Source organism: Melanotaenia boesemani, chromosome 9 (genome assembly GCF_017639745.1).
Source record: "Melanotaenia boesemani isolate fMelBoe1 chromosome 9, fMelBoe1.pri, whole genome shotgun sequence".
In the NCBI taxonomy this organism is placed as follows: domain Eukaryota; kingdom Metazoa; phylum Chordata; class Actinopteri; order Atheriniformes; family Melanotaeniidae; genus Melanotaenia; species Melanotaenia boesemani.
In genome coordinates, this window is record NC_055690.1 from 16,928,325 (window position 1) to 16,941,474 (window position 13,150).

The 13,150-nt window shown below is 36.0% G+C and overlaps 1 protein-coding gene across 2 annotated transcripts in view; it reads right to left on the minus strand.

Moving 5' to 3' along the window:
- esamb (endothelial cell adhesion molecule b) overlaps positions 1-13,150 on the minus strand; it is a 57,219-nt gene that overhangs the window by 13,769 nt on the left and 30,300 nt on the right. The window lies entirely within an intron of this gene.

The following is a 13,150-nucleotide window of genomic DNA, read 5'->3' on the forward strand; positions in this document are numbered from 1 at the left end:
AGAGTACAGTTCGAGTTGGACTCTCACATGTATTGGTTTAGGTCGCCTGGTAGAACCCAGAGTATTGGGTAAATATGGAGAAGCAGCAGTTATGCTGCAAAATAACTGGAGCAAACCATAATAGAGGTTAGGCTAGCCCTGAGTGTAGAAATTTTTACATCCAGGTTAAAAACACATTTCTTCCACTGTGCCTTTAACAAAATTATCAACTTTTGCATCAGTTTTTAATCTGATTTAAATTTTTCTTTAAATGTTAGTCTTATTAATGTTAAGCACTATGAAAAAAAGCACATTGAATTGCTGTTGTGTATGAAATGTGCTATATAAATAAACTTGTTTTGCTTTGCTTTGCTTTGTGTCAGCAGTTACCTCATTCCTCCTGGGAGTATGTGAACCCACCAACTGGATCCCTTAATTTCTGAATCTCAGAGTCTGGTAAGTCCTGCTAAGTAATCCCCAAACAATCCCAGGCTCAGTCCTCTCACTTCACATGAGCAAACGCTGAGCATGGATATTACATAACATATGGTCATCTCCCACACTGCTTCTGTTGCTACCATCATAATCAGGACAACATGTATGCTCCCTGCGTTCCAATTAGCAGATCGCTCTGCCTTATCTTTAATATTTCATACCACGTGATCTCTGCTGAGCTTGGTTGTGATCTTCAAATATATTAAGATTTCAAATGAGGGACAAAAGCAAAATATGTACACAAATATGCAAAATGCAAAATGCAAAACAAAAAAAAAAAAAAAAAAAAAAAACACTTGAAGACAGAATTCAGCTTGGTTTAATAAGATTTTGTCATTTTAAAGACGATGAATGGATTTTTTTTCCCTTTTCAGATATTCTACAATAAAAAAATAAAAAAATAAAATCTGCAAAAAAAAAAAACAAACAAAAATAAGGCACTGCAAATTGTTTTACAATAATGTTTATGTTATAGAAACATTTTGTACACCTTTTCTTTATAACTGCACATTTGGCCCTTTTAAAATGCCAAAACTCACTCTGTCAAGCTTACATTTAGTTCAGAAAACAAAACAAACAACAAACAAAAAAAAAACAAAAAGAAAAAAAAAAACAATATGCTGGAACAACAGCTCTCAGGACATAATACCCCAGGAATTATTCACGTAGTTAAGATCCTCTCAAATTATTATTCACAGAAGTCTAGCTGGGAAAATATGTGGATTTTTAATTTAGCTTTAACAAGAATAATGATTCCTTCCTTCACAAACACTGAAGAATTGTTCTTCAGTGTTGCTAACATTTAGCTTTTTTACTTGAGCATATCTACTGTGTTTATTAGCGTAATTTAACTCCACTCTAAAAATAATCCACTTTCAGGCTACATTTAGTTTGTCTCCATAATTTTATTCTTTAATTTAATTTAATTAATTAAATCCTCCAGAAGCGGACCACGACACAGGTGATCCATTTTGTGTCCTGCAGCGCCGCGGACAGGACAAAACTTCCAAAGATGACATAAAAGGTAAGTTATCAATCACACCCCCATAGAGTTACACACTACTGCTCCTGAGAAATTGTTGACAATATAAGGGATGGCACACGGGGGCGCCGGCGATCTAAAGTTTTAACTGACTCATTTACTCTCAAATTGGAGTTGATGGGAATATAATTAGCTATCCTACTGTGAGTTATTTTAATTTAAAGAGATTTCTTTATCTACCACTTCCTGATGTTTATCCAGGACTGGGTTGTAGGGGCAACAGTCTGAGCAACAGTATGTGCCAAACCACTTTTCTCCACCTCTTCCAGGAAACCAAGGTGTTCTTAAGGCAGCTGAGAGGTATTATTTTTTCAGTAGGTAGAGGTTCTGGCACGTGACTTCCTTTCAGTGAAATACCTCCCTCAGGAAGCATTAGGAAGAGATCTCATGCAGATCCTCAGATCACTTTAACTTGGTAATAAGCAGCACATGTAAGCAAATAATTATAAGGCTAAAAAAGACTTTAGATTAAAATTCCATTAAAATTATTTCCATTAAAATAACTGAATTTTCTCATTCATTTATTGGATCAGGCTTTAAAGGTTTAAACTCCTTCTCTTGAGGTAAAAACTCATTCTTACCCAACTATTTTATCAAACAAGGACCATGACCCTATTGTGACGGTTTACATGCAAACTACCCAGTGCCTGCAAGGGGCCGTCTTAATGAAGCCAACAGGACCACTTCATTTGCAAAAAGCAAAGATACAAACTTTTGTTTGACAAACTGGAAACCCTCTAGCCCTTGGCTATACCAATGATTTCTGATCATAACATTATTAACAGAAAGGGCTGCTGTGGAGTCCAGCAAGCACCGGAAACTAATCCGACTTACTGTCGTTGTAAACCAATTTTAATGAGGCTGTTCACCATACTGCCCATACTTCTTAAGCACCTTCCACAGAACACCATAAAGGAACTGGTCCTGTTCATGGAGAGATTAAAATCAAAATGAGATGATGGTGCTGGATTATAAGTGACCCAAGTCATCTCAATATATCCTTATATAGACACATTTTACCCAGGAGATCTGTAGCTTCTTGTAACAGTAATCTGTAATAGTGCATTTATAATTACTGACGAGATGTTGAGCCATCTACCGAACATGCATGCATGAGATTAATATCGTTATCATCATCATGCTCAAGTCAGCCTGTTTTGACTAATAATGTACAGCTGCAGATGAAATGTGTATTTTCAGATTTAAAAACACAATTTTTCCTTCACAAATCCTGTTAGAGCTCCAGTTTAATTTTCTTCCACTTTTGTCTTCATTGTCGTACCATACAATGAAGTAGTATATTTTCTGGAACAACTGCTGACTGAGGAAATGGTCATGTTTTGAATTTGATTACGTCTATGTAAAAAATAAATTCTTTAAAGCGCCCTGCAGGTGTTGCATGTTGATTTATATGCATTTGCTTAGGTTAGAAGAGAGACAACCAGTACGGATTACGTTTTTCTATACACTGATGACAGCTTGCAGGGAGTGTGCAGGATGCACGTAAAAAGCAATTCCATATAGCACACTGAAACTGCAATGAAGTAGGATAATGCCATGTAGTGTCCACACTCCAGAGTCTAGACTGTTCTTGTGTTTCTTTGAGCAGGTTTATCCTAGAACTGTGTCATTCAGTTGTTTATTAAATGAAGCTAAATCTTCACTAATCCGTAGGTCTCTCCATCTGGGATGTGTTTGTGTGTGTATGGGTGAAGAAACAGCAAGATGTGGATCTAATTTAAGTCAGTTTAAATCCTTCAGAGGTCTAAAAAAATAAAATAAAATTGGAGATGCTAATATAGAAGATCCTAATACCGTTTTTATGTATCCTTATTCAACTTTGCCCTAATTACATATCACCACAGGCTATAACTCAGTCTATCCACATCTGCTAATTGGATTATTTTTTTATTTGAATATAAACCATTTTTTGTTGTTGTTTTCCTGCGGGGCATATTGGCCATGAGAGTTTCAGCTGCAAAAAAAAAAAAAAAAAAAAAAAAAATAGGCAGGGACAAACTTACACAGAAAAGCTTTACGCCAACCTTATCACGCATGTCAATTTAAAGACAAATTGTGTGTTTGTTGTAGTATTGTGTGTCGTCTATAGGGGGAAGCACATTACTCTGAAAAACACACCATCTGATTATGAGATAAAAACACACTGGAACTCATCACATCACCAAGACAATTAAATCTCTGAATGCAAGACTCCAGAAATGAATAGATGAAGTTATAAAAAGAAGTAAGAAAACAAGTCATGTATGAGTGAAAAAAAAATCAACAAATGTGTGTCATTGCTTCTAATAAAACATAAGATTTGCATGCCTAACAAGGCATTCAGACCTAATGCTGCATTATGATCAAGTGAAGGATAAAAAGTCAGTCCCTCTCTCAAAGCCCTCAGGGAGCCATGTAGGACTGTGTGAAGATAAACTGATCCTCTTTAACCAGCCGCACTCTATCTCCCAGAGTAATCTCTGCTTCTACCCATGTCTCTCTCTCTCCTGTGAGTCCCTCTCTGGAGCTAAAGCTTTAGCTCAGACTCAGATTTAGTTTCCATTTACACCTCTTCCCCTTCCCTGTCAATTCAATACAATAGCCTGTCTCCATGGAAATGAATTGGGGGTAGGGGGGGGCCTTGATATTTTCTAGAGGTCACCAGATGCCAATTGGGAAAAGATAAAGTAACTTAAAAAATAACATTTAAGACTAGGGAATGGGTTATACATTACATAACCTGATATAATTAGTGATTTATTTAGTGGTTTTTGGAGCTTCATCATGTGCATGTTTGAGTCTGATAGTTAAGGATCAAGAGCAGAAATTATTTTGAGGGGTTTTTCCTTAAAGAACACTGAAACAACCAGTACCCAGTGGTACCAGTCAGAACTTTAGTGGAGGGCTTTCCTTGTACACCCAGCCTAGATTAGATGACAAAAAAGAAAGCTACTAAAGAGACATATTTAATTTATTATTAAAAATAAATAAAAAATTCTGATCAAAAATAACTCCTCACCATTCAACTTGGGGACGAGGTCATGACATCTTAACTGAAAAGTAACATGATTTGAAAGTGGGACCTACTGTAATTACTTAAGTTTTCTCTGGGTGCAAACACAGAAAATAATCTTGTCATGTTGTCTTGCACATGTAGACACATCTTTTGATCTGTTTATACCAGGGGTTTGGCTCTTAATACATGGCTAAAAATGCTAAAGAACTAACTAATGCTTTTAAATATAGATATAATAAATGCAGGTTTGTAGCAATTTTTGTTTTTCTTTTCTTTTCTTTTTTTGGTGGAATAAATGCATTGAATTTCCACAACATATTGACACTAAAAGTACCAGTAATATTTTCTTTTATCTATTTTTTTAATCTTCTCATTAGGTTAAAAACTATGGGCATTTTGTTTTAACATAATTCTCAACAAATATCTACATCCCATAGAAGAAAGTCTAGTAATAAAAATGTGTTTCTTCATAAATGACAACAAATTACCTATAGGAGGCATTCATCAAAAATTATAAGTTGTCTTTTTTTCAAAAGGTCTCATAACATTTGCAGCTCTAAATGAGTTTTATTTAGCTGGGCTGAGGGAAAAATAGCTCTTTGGATTGTAAAGGTTGCAGACCCCCAGTTTATCCTATATCCTTACTATCTTTACAATTTTTAATATTTATCTATTTATTCTATAAGCTTCAAAAGCAAGAACATGTATCAGAGCACAGGGAAACAGGAAAAATTGAGATTAAAACAGAAGACCTTTGACTTCGTGGCTCACTGACATACTTCAGTATTGGGATTTTGATCAGGAAATCACCCCATACGTTGTCTTGCTCTTGGCTCTATCAGTTTTTTTTTAGATAAAATAGATGTAAGTAACTTCCTACAATGAAAACATTTGTAGCAGCTGACAGATTTTTGTTATGTGTTTTCCTCTCATCCATTGCAAGATGAATAATTAAAAAGGAAGATCACAGCTGCTATGAATGAATCGTGGATTATTTTAGTTTCACAGAATGTTTTGGAGGTATTGAGTTGCGACCTGTGTCATAGTGGAGTTAGCAAAGTCTTAAAATGACCCCATAAATGCTGACACATGCAAAAATGAACAACATGAACATGAATTATTTAAGCATCAGATTCCTTCAGCTCATTATATCCTCTCATCATTGTAGCTCATTATGAAATCTGGTCAACCTTCAGAATAATGTTATAACAAAATTATGCCAAAAATTTATTTTAAAGGGTTTTAATTCTAGATTTGTTCATGGAAAACATGGGTAAAAGTTATATATATATATATATATATATATATATATATATATATATGTGTGTGTGTGTGTGCGTGCATAAATGAGCCAGAAAACTGGGTTACTCCCTGACTTTGTGACTGACAGGATCGACAGGAATGTAGGACAACAAAACAGCTTTGTTGGTGTAAAACTGCTATTGGAGTGGCCCTACAGGCTTCAAGCAGATGGTGCTTCAATAATAAATATTTGGGGAAGGCTCCTTTAAATTGGATTACATTAGTGTAATCACTACAGCTATTTTAAACCATTTTGAGTGTGCTATCTCATCAAAGTGACTTTAATCCCTCCAAACTTTTGATTGTGTTCAAATTGATTCTCCTCACACACATGGCTCCAAAATACCATCACCTCCCTCTGGTTTTAACTGCCAAGCTACTTTTCCAGGAACATTTTTTTTAACATTCATGTCAAATAAGAAATATCAGATGTGGAATGAAAGGAGACTTTGCTCAGAAAACTTATGGGAATGATGTAGTTTAAATTTAACTAGAAAATCAGAAAGTAATAACTTTAGTATTTGTAACAAAAAAAAGAAAACAAAAGAAACCTTGATCGTCATTATCAATAAACCAGAATGTGAAAATTAAACAGCATGTAAGCCATCTGAATCAATCAACAAACCTCTTGAAACCAAGTTAAGGGATGATGTTTTTTTTTTTTTTTTCAATTCAGACCTGCTCTGTAGGTTTACAGGTTTGCATGTTTACGGCCCAAAAATCTCATTAAGCTTCTCATAATTTTTATATTATACATTAAAACTGTGTACTGATGAAGATAATTTATAAACAACAAAAATGTTGCCTATTCAACATCTAATGGGGTAAAACAGAGACAAATGTGCCTGCAACTATAGCATGTGACAGACAATGTGAGACCATGTTTTTGAACATAAATAAATAAAATCATACTTTATATTCAGTTTACAACTTAAGTGTAAAATAAAGTTGGGTGACATAAAACTGTCAGAGACAAGGTAAAGAAGCTTTATTTCTTTGAGATAGTTATAATCTGGGCTGCAGAGCAGACAAAGACCAGAACAGGGCTGCTGCAACTTATAAATTACTAAAGCACAGAACCACACAAAGTAAAAAAAACAAAACAAATAAACAACAACAACAACAAAACACATTTAATATTTTATTCCACTTGTCTTTTCAGGCTGTTTTGGAGGCTTTCTTTTCATCAATTCATCCATGTCGTGAGAACTCCCTGTATTTTTACTGTATGACCCTGCCAATGTCGTAACTAAAATATTCATACAGTCCAAATTATTTTCACGTTATATAATCAGCATGATTGCCTTTGTTCTCTTGCATAAAAGCAGAAACGAATAAACTTCCAATTAGTGATACACTGTTCAAAATAGGTGCAACTATTTAACAAGGTTTTCTTGTTGCTCTTCTGTCTTCTGCTCTAGTTAAGTAGCACACGGATTGAGATTAATTGATACCAAAAGCTTATCTTGAGGCATTTTTTTTCTATTACAATGACTGCATTTTCTGTTGACATGTTTAAAATCATGTTTTCGTATTCTGAGCTAATTCAGACAAAAACCAAGCAACCTGTGGTGTTATTAAGGGTATTTTTTGGAAGGATACTTTTTCCACCTACCTGTTTCCAGACATCCCTGATTTTAGAACTGGTTGCTCGGCAACGTTTACTGCACCAAGCTGTTGTTTGCCAAGAAAATGTTAAAACATGCCCTCGGACCAAGAACTGACATTTTCAGATTTCTGTTTTTGAGTGGACCAAACAAAGCTTCAGAGTTATGTGAACTTCAAACAACGCTAGTCCAAGGCTGCGTCCGACTGTGCACCCTACTCCCTACATAGTGCCCTATATAGGGGTCACGCCATTTTTTTAGGAGTGTCTGAATGGCCAGAGAGAAAAAAGTAGTACACTCAAACCTACCCACAATGCATCTTGTAAAGTAGTGAGCATCTGTGGTCACTAGATGGGTCAATATAGACCATAATGCATTGCGGGCACAGGCTCAACATGGCGCAGGGGGGCGAAAAAATCGAGCAGTGCAAAATGACCTATAAGCAAACAAACAAAGAATAAAATTGAACATAAGGAATAAAAATAAAAATAATTACACGCAACTTTGGATTGGATTTGGAATGACATCTTGACGAGCGTTGTGGTTGCCGTGGTGATGGCTGGTAGTCACGTGGTCTGCGGCAAGGAATAAATAGGAGCTTTGTGTCCGAATCGCCAATAGAATGAGTGCACTATGTAGCGTGCTATATAGTGCAGCACTATGTAGTGAACGAGGGGTTAGGGAGTAAGGTGGACATTTGGACACAGCCTACAAATATCGTAAAAGCTTTAACTTTAATTCCTGTCCATTTTAACATCCTGGATCATCACACTTCTGAAAAAAGAAAAAAAAAAAAAAGAAAAACTACTTTGGACTACCAAAGTGGAAGGATGTGGCTCAGCTGATATTATAGACCAAGGCAAATTTTGCGTGAAATATTCAATCAAATTCTAAGATATGAAGCCTTGAAATTACCCAGTTACATCATCATTAATAATTTCAGAAACATTAAACCATCAAATATGTTTCTGCCATCATAACCTTTGATAATCATCCAGAATGTTCATATTTCTCACCACATATTTATTTATTGCATAACTATGTGCATGTGTACTTCTGGCCTTTCCCTTCTTCTCTACAGGGGCTTACTAGAGATCAGGAACCTTATAAACCTTTTTACACGCTAGGCATTTGTACCCTGAACTCTCCTTACAGCATTTCTGTGCATGCACTTTCTCTGCACTTGCAGCAACAGAAACACGTGTTGTTTACATGCTGAATTGCTTAAATATCCTCTTATAACTCAGACATCAGACATGTTTAACCACAATGCCCTCTGAGCTGAACACAGTGCAACACAAACAAATTGTAAGCAAAATAACAGAGAAACAGGATTGAGGCTTTTTTTCACATGCAAACTTAAAAAACAGACAGAATATATCATGAAAAGAAGGTCTCCTGTTGTGTATCGACTTAAAGGGTTTCAATCTATACAATATGGATTTAATTTATGAGCTGTTTAAATGTTTTAAAATGGACAAAAGTGGAACATGAGGACAGAAGCTGATTCTTTCCAGCCGTTCTGATGGCTTGGTGAGTCTGACTTCCCTGCTGTCCATCACAAGTCCCACAGTGTCCTTTTCAAACACTCTTTTTGCCAGTTCTTGGGTCTCAGTGGCTTGGAATTAAAGACAAGATGAGAGCTTAAATGGGTCTGCAATGTTACACCACAACAGAGCCCACAACCACCACGCCACCCCTCACACCATCCCAGGTCTTTGAAGGAGATATTTATAAACTATTAGTGTGGCAGTGGGCAAGGGTTGGTCGTTTTATCTCCCAGATCTGTCATGTGTTACTGAGCACAAGGCAAGCTGTGCTGACAAGAGTGACAGAGTGAAGGCGGATGGAGCTGCTGCTGCTCAAGTCCAGGCTTGAACGCGATGGCTAATGCCCCTGACTGCCCCACCACTTTACTGCCTCTGGGAAAAGGGAACGGCTTAATGCAGTGAGACTGTAATTAGGAAGCTGAGTGATCTTATTTCAAATGTTTACTGAGCTCTCACTTGAGAGGAATTACAGAATGAGGTTCATAATCTGTACACATCAAACGCCTCCCAACTTCATCATAAGAGAAGTGAAAGATGAGAATGTCATTTTCCTGCATGTTTTAGCTTCTGAAAAGTTAAACAGATCATTGTTTTATGTCTTTTTTTAAAAAAAATTGTTTTTCTATCGCTAGTACCGCCTCCTTGTTGTGTTTGTTTCATTGTTCAGCTGAGAATGAGAAAAAAATAGCGGTCCATGGTTCACACTGGCACATATTTAGGGGACAAAATTGACCCACATCCATCCATCAACATGTTCCCGGGATGGACAGGACTTTTTCACTAGAAAAGGAGAAATACTCTGTTCCTTACTGGAGCATGACTGTTTCCATTTTTACCTCCCTGGTTGATGTGTTTTCCAACGGACTCAGGGTGTAGTAGCTGCTCATGGACACAGAGAGCAGCTACTACATGCCATCTTGCAAATCAGATAAATAACATCAGACTTGTTTTTTCTTGTTTGCTTCTGTTTTTTTTAATCAAAAGGCAAAGTATAAACCTGTTATAAAAGGGAAACTTAAATGACTTCTGTTGTGACTGTGCACTGTATATGTATATGTAAGTGGACACAGTTTAGATGCACTTGCATGGAAAATGAACGGATTAACTTTATTATTTTATGAATCGTTACAATGTCTCTTACCCTGATACATTTTGGTTTAACTGTATGTAGATTTAAAGAGTTTATAGAGGTATAAGTGAAGCACCTAATACACTTATTCACTGAGTTTCAATCCCGTCTTTCTCCTGTGGAGTGTTGCAAAGGGATGGAGCTTACCTCAGTTTCCACTGGGTGGGAAAGAGTTTTCAGAGATCTATAGATGCACATGTTTCTCCTGCCACCTTCAAGATGCCATTCCAAGATTTATTTTTGTTGGGATAGACTTGTTTTACTTCCTAACTGTATATTTTAGGTTTTATTTTTTTTTTCTTCCTTTTTTTCCAGGCTTTCTGTGATTTTCATTTTCAACCTTATCAAGTTGTTCCACCAGGCATTGATTATGTTGATGCAGTGACTTAGTTTCTTTACGCATTGCACCATATTTCCATTCCAGGCCTTCTAGTTCCTCTGAAATATTTTGGAGCTCATTAGTTTTTCTCGTTCTATTTGTTCTTTAAGGGCCTAAGTTTGTTGGTGTGGTGATTCAGTTTCTAAATACATCACTCTGTATATGACTTCAAAACTTTTCATTTGTTGTGAAATTATTTTAAAAAAATTTAGGGAGTGTTTTTAAGGTTAAAGGCTTTTTCAGAAGTCCTTCATTGCTAGAGGATAGCTGCGTCAGCTGCCTGTTAAAATGCTCACGTTTGGATCAGGGCTGATTTTTTTTTATCATCATGCAATATATGAATTCCATGATACAAGACTATTAGTAAAACACTTCCAAACCTGCTCTTCAGTGTCCTTTTCTGTTGTCTTATTTTTCTTTCATTAGCATGCTACCTTGTCTTTAGCTCTTTCCCTATAACTTAAAAACCCTAAAACTTATTTTAAGGTCAATAATTTTGTCTAGCTGGTCATTATTGTGCTTTCTAATTCTGATTCTTTTCGTAGGATTGACCTGAACATCTTTCAGATCTTGTAGAGGCTTGTTCAGCGGTAGAACCCTATACTAAAGGGCAAAATTTCTCTGCAGCATTGCAACTTTATTCCTGGTCAGCTCCACAAGGTTTTCTTTCAAAGCCTCGTGGTCCTTTTTTCAAGTGTTTTTGTTCTCCTTCTGCTTTTGTTTGAAAAGTAACTGTTGTAATTTGTCATGCCCTTGTTTTCACTTAGCATCCTATCTTTGGTGAATGAAAAATGCTATGTCTTTATGTTCGTGGGTGGGTAGGTGGAAAAATGGCTGCCTATCAAAGCCCTTATAACATGATGTATGCATGACGAAGAGACCGAGCAGGGGAATGCTCCGGGATGCTATGAAATAACTGATCAGTTCACAATGAGTGCCTCTTAAGCCAGCATTACAAATATGCTCCATATGTTTCTGAACTTTTGCAGTTGACTTTACAAATTTAAAATGACAAAAGCTCATTATTTTTTTAAGCATATGATTTGTTCTTTAACTAGGCAGACACAGCATACAGCAACGAGAACTGGTGCAAAAAACTGGTTCATTTACAATAAAATAACCCAAAACATGATAACTAAATCCCTGCAGTATGAATTATATCCATATTTATCCATTGCTGAAGTGAAACCCACCTATCTTGAAAATTGATTTATGTTTCTATATCATTAGCAGACTAAGTCTGGAATATAAAGCAAGCACACAGAATGGAAATGGAGGTGTTCAGGATCAGAGGAGTTGCAAGAGTTTAGACTATTTGCATTCAATTAGTGTAATGTGTTACACTTCCAAGCAAAATAAAACAACATTACTGCTTATTTTAAATATTCTGTCGGGCCACCCAACTGTCTGGTAACTTCTGAAGCAACTAATTGACTATTTAGCTTCTTAGTGTTGCATTTCATCCGCTTCTCCTGTTATTTGATCACAATTGCAGCCCTGGCGTGCAGGTGTTGGGCTCCAGCTGCATTCCATCTACAAACACCATGGCTATTTATAAACCAGCACCAGCTTCGCCAAGCCACCAGATCAGAGACTGTATGGGAGCTGCAGGCACCTTTTCCAAGAACAAGGGTCTTATTATTTTATTTTATTTTTTTTTTTTTTTGTGGGGTTGTCTTCTCCTTGAACCTCTCAATTTCCACCTCAGAAAGCAGGGGCTAAGCAGAGTTCTGGAATATAGGATATATAATCTAAAAATGTCGCAAGTAGGAAGGAGTTACTTTTGAGATTATCACTTTAAAGTTCACATAACGGAAAAAAAGAAAGAAAAAATGTTTCTTTGCATTTTTTTTCATTTTCTTTAGACAATAATATTTATAAAAATCTTTATTTTTTTGTCACGACTAGTTGAGATTAGTTTATAATATGGTAACAATAGTGAAATTGTCAAAAATTTAAAAGAGAAATTTGAAAAAAAAAAGAAAAAAAAAAGAAAAACACTAACTTTTTGCATTACATACCCAAACCAAGTGGCAGAAACAGCTCAGGTAGGTTTATCTCCACAAAATGGCAATAAAATCCATTGTAGTCACTGAAAGTTTTGCTCTTCCAAGTGGTAAAGCATGGTTAACTAGAACCTTCAGGGTGGTGTTTCCAGTGCTGGACATTTCTGATTAATAGAACACTGACATTATTTTATTTCTGTCTTTATATCTGAATGATCTCATGCTTTATATCCACATAACATCTTAAAATTTGTTAACTTCACATTTTACTGCATGTAAACAGAAAACAGTCAGAGCTGGCCACTCGTGCAGCTAAAATTAGGTGGAGATATGCAGCACCAAATAAATAACCCACAATCACTTTCATTTCCTAAAAATAATTATTGGAGTATTTAGTTCTAGGTACTTTTGGTTGAAAAGAACCAATAGATTCTACTTTACAGCTAATTATGCTGCAATCAGCCTTTTGATTCATGTACCTTGTTTCTATTGCTATATTTAGATTCTCCAGACTTCACAATTGCAACCACGTGATCTTAGATCCTGGAAATTGTGCTTTAACAGACTTAACTTTTACATCCAGTCAAAGTTTGTGCATCTGGGTTCAGAAAATAACACACCTCGACTTGTTTATTTGGATTGTGA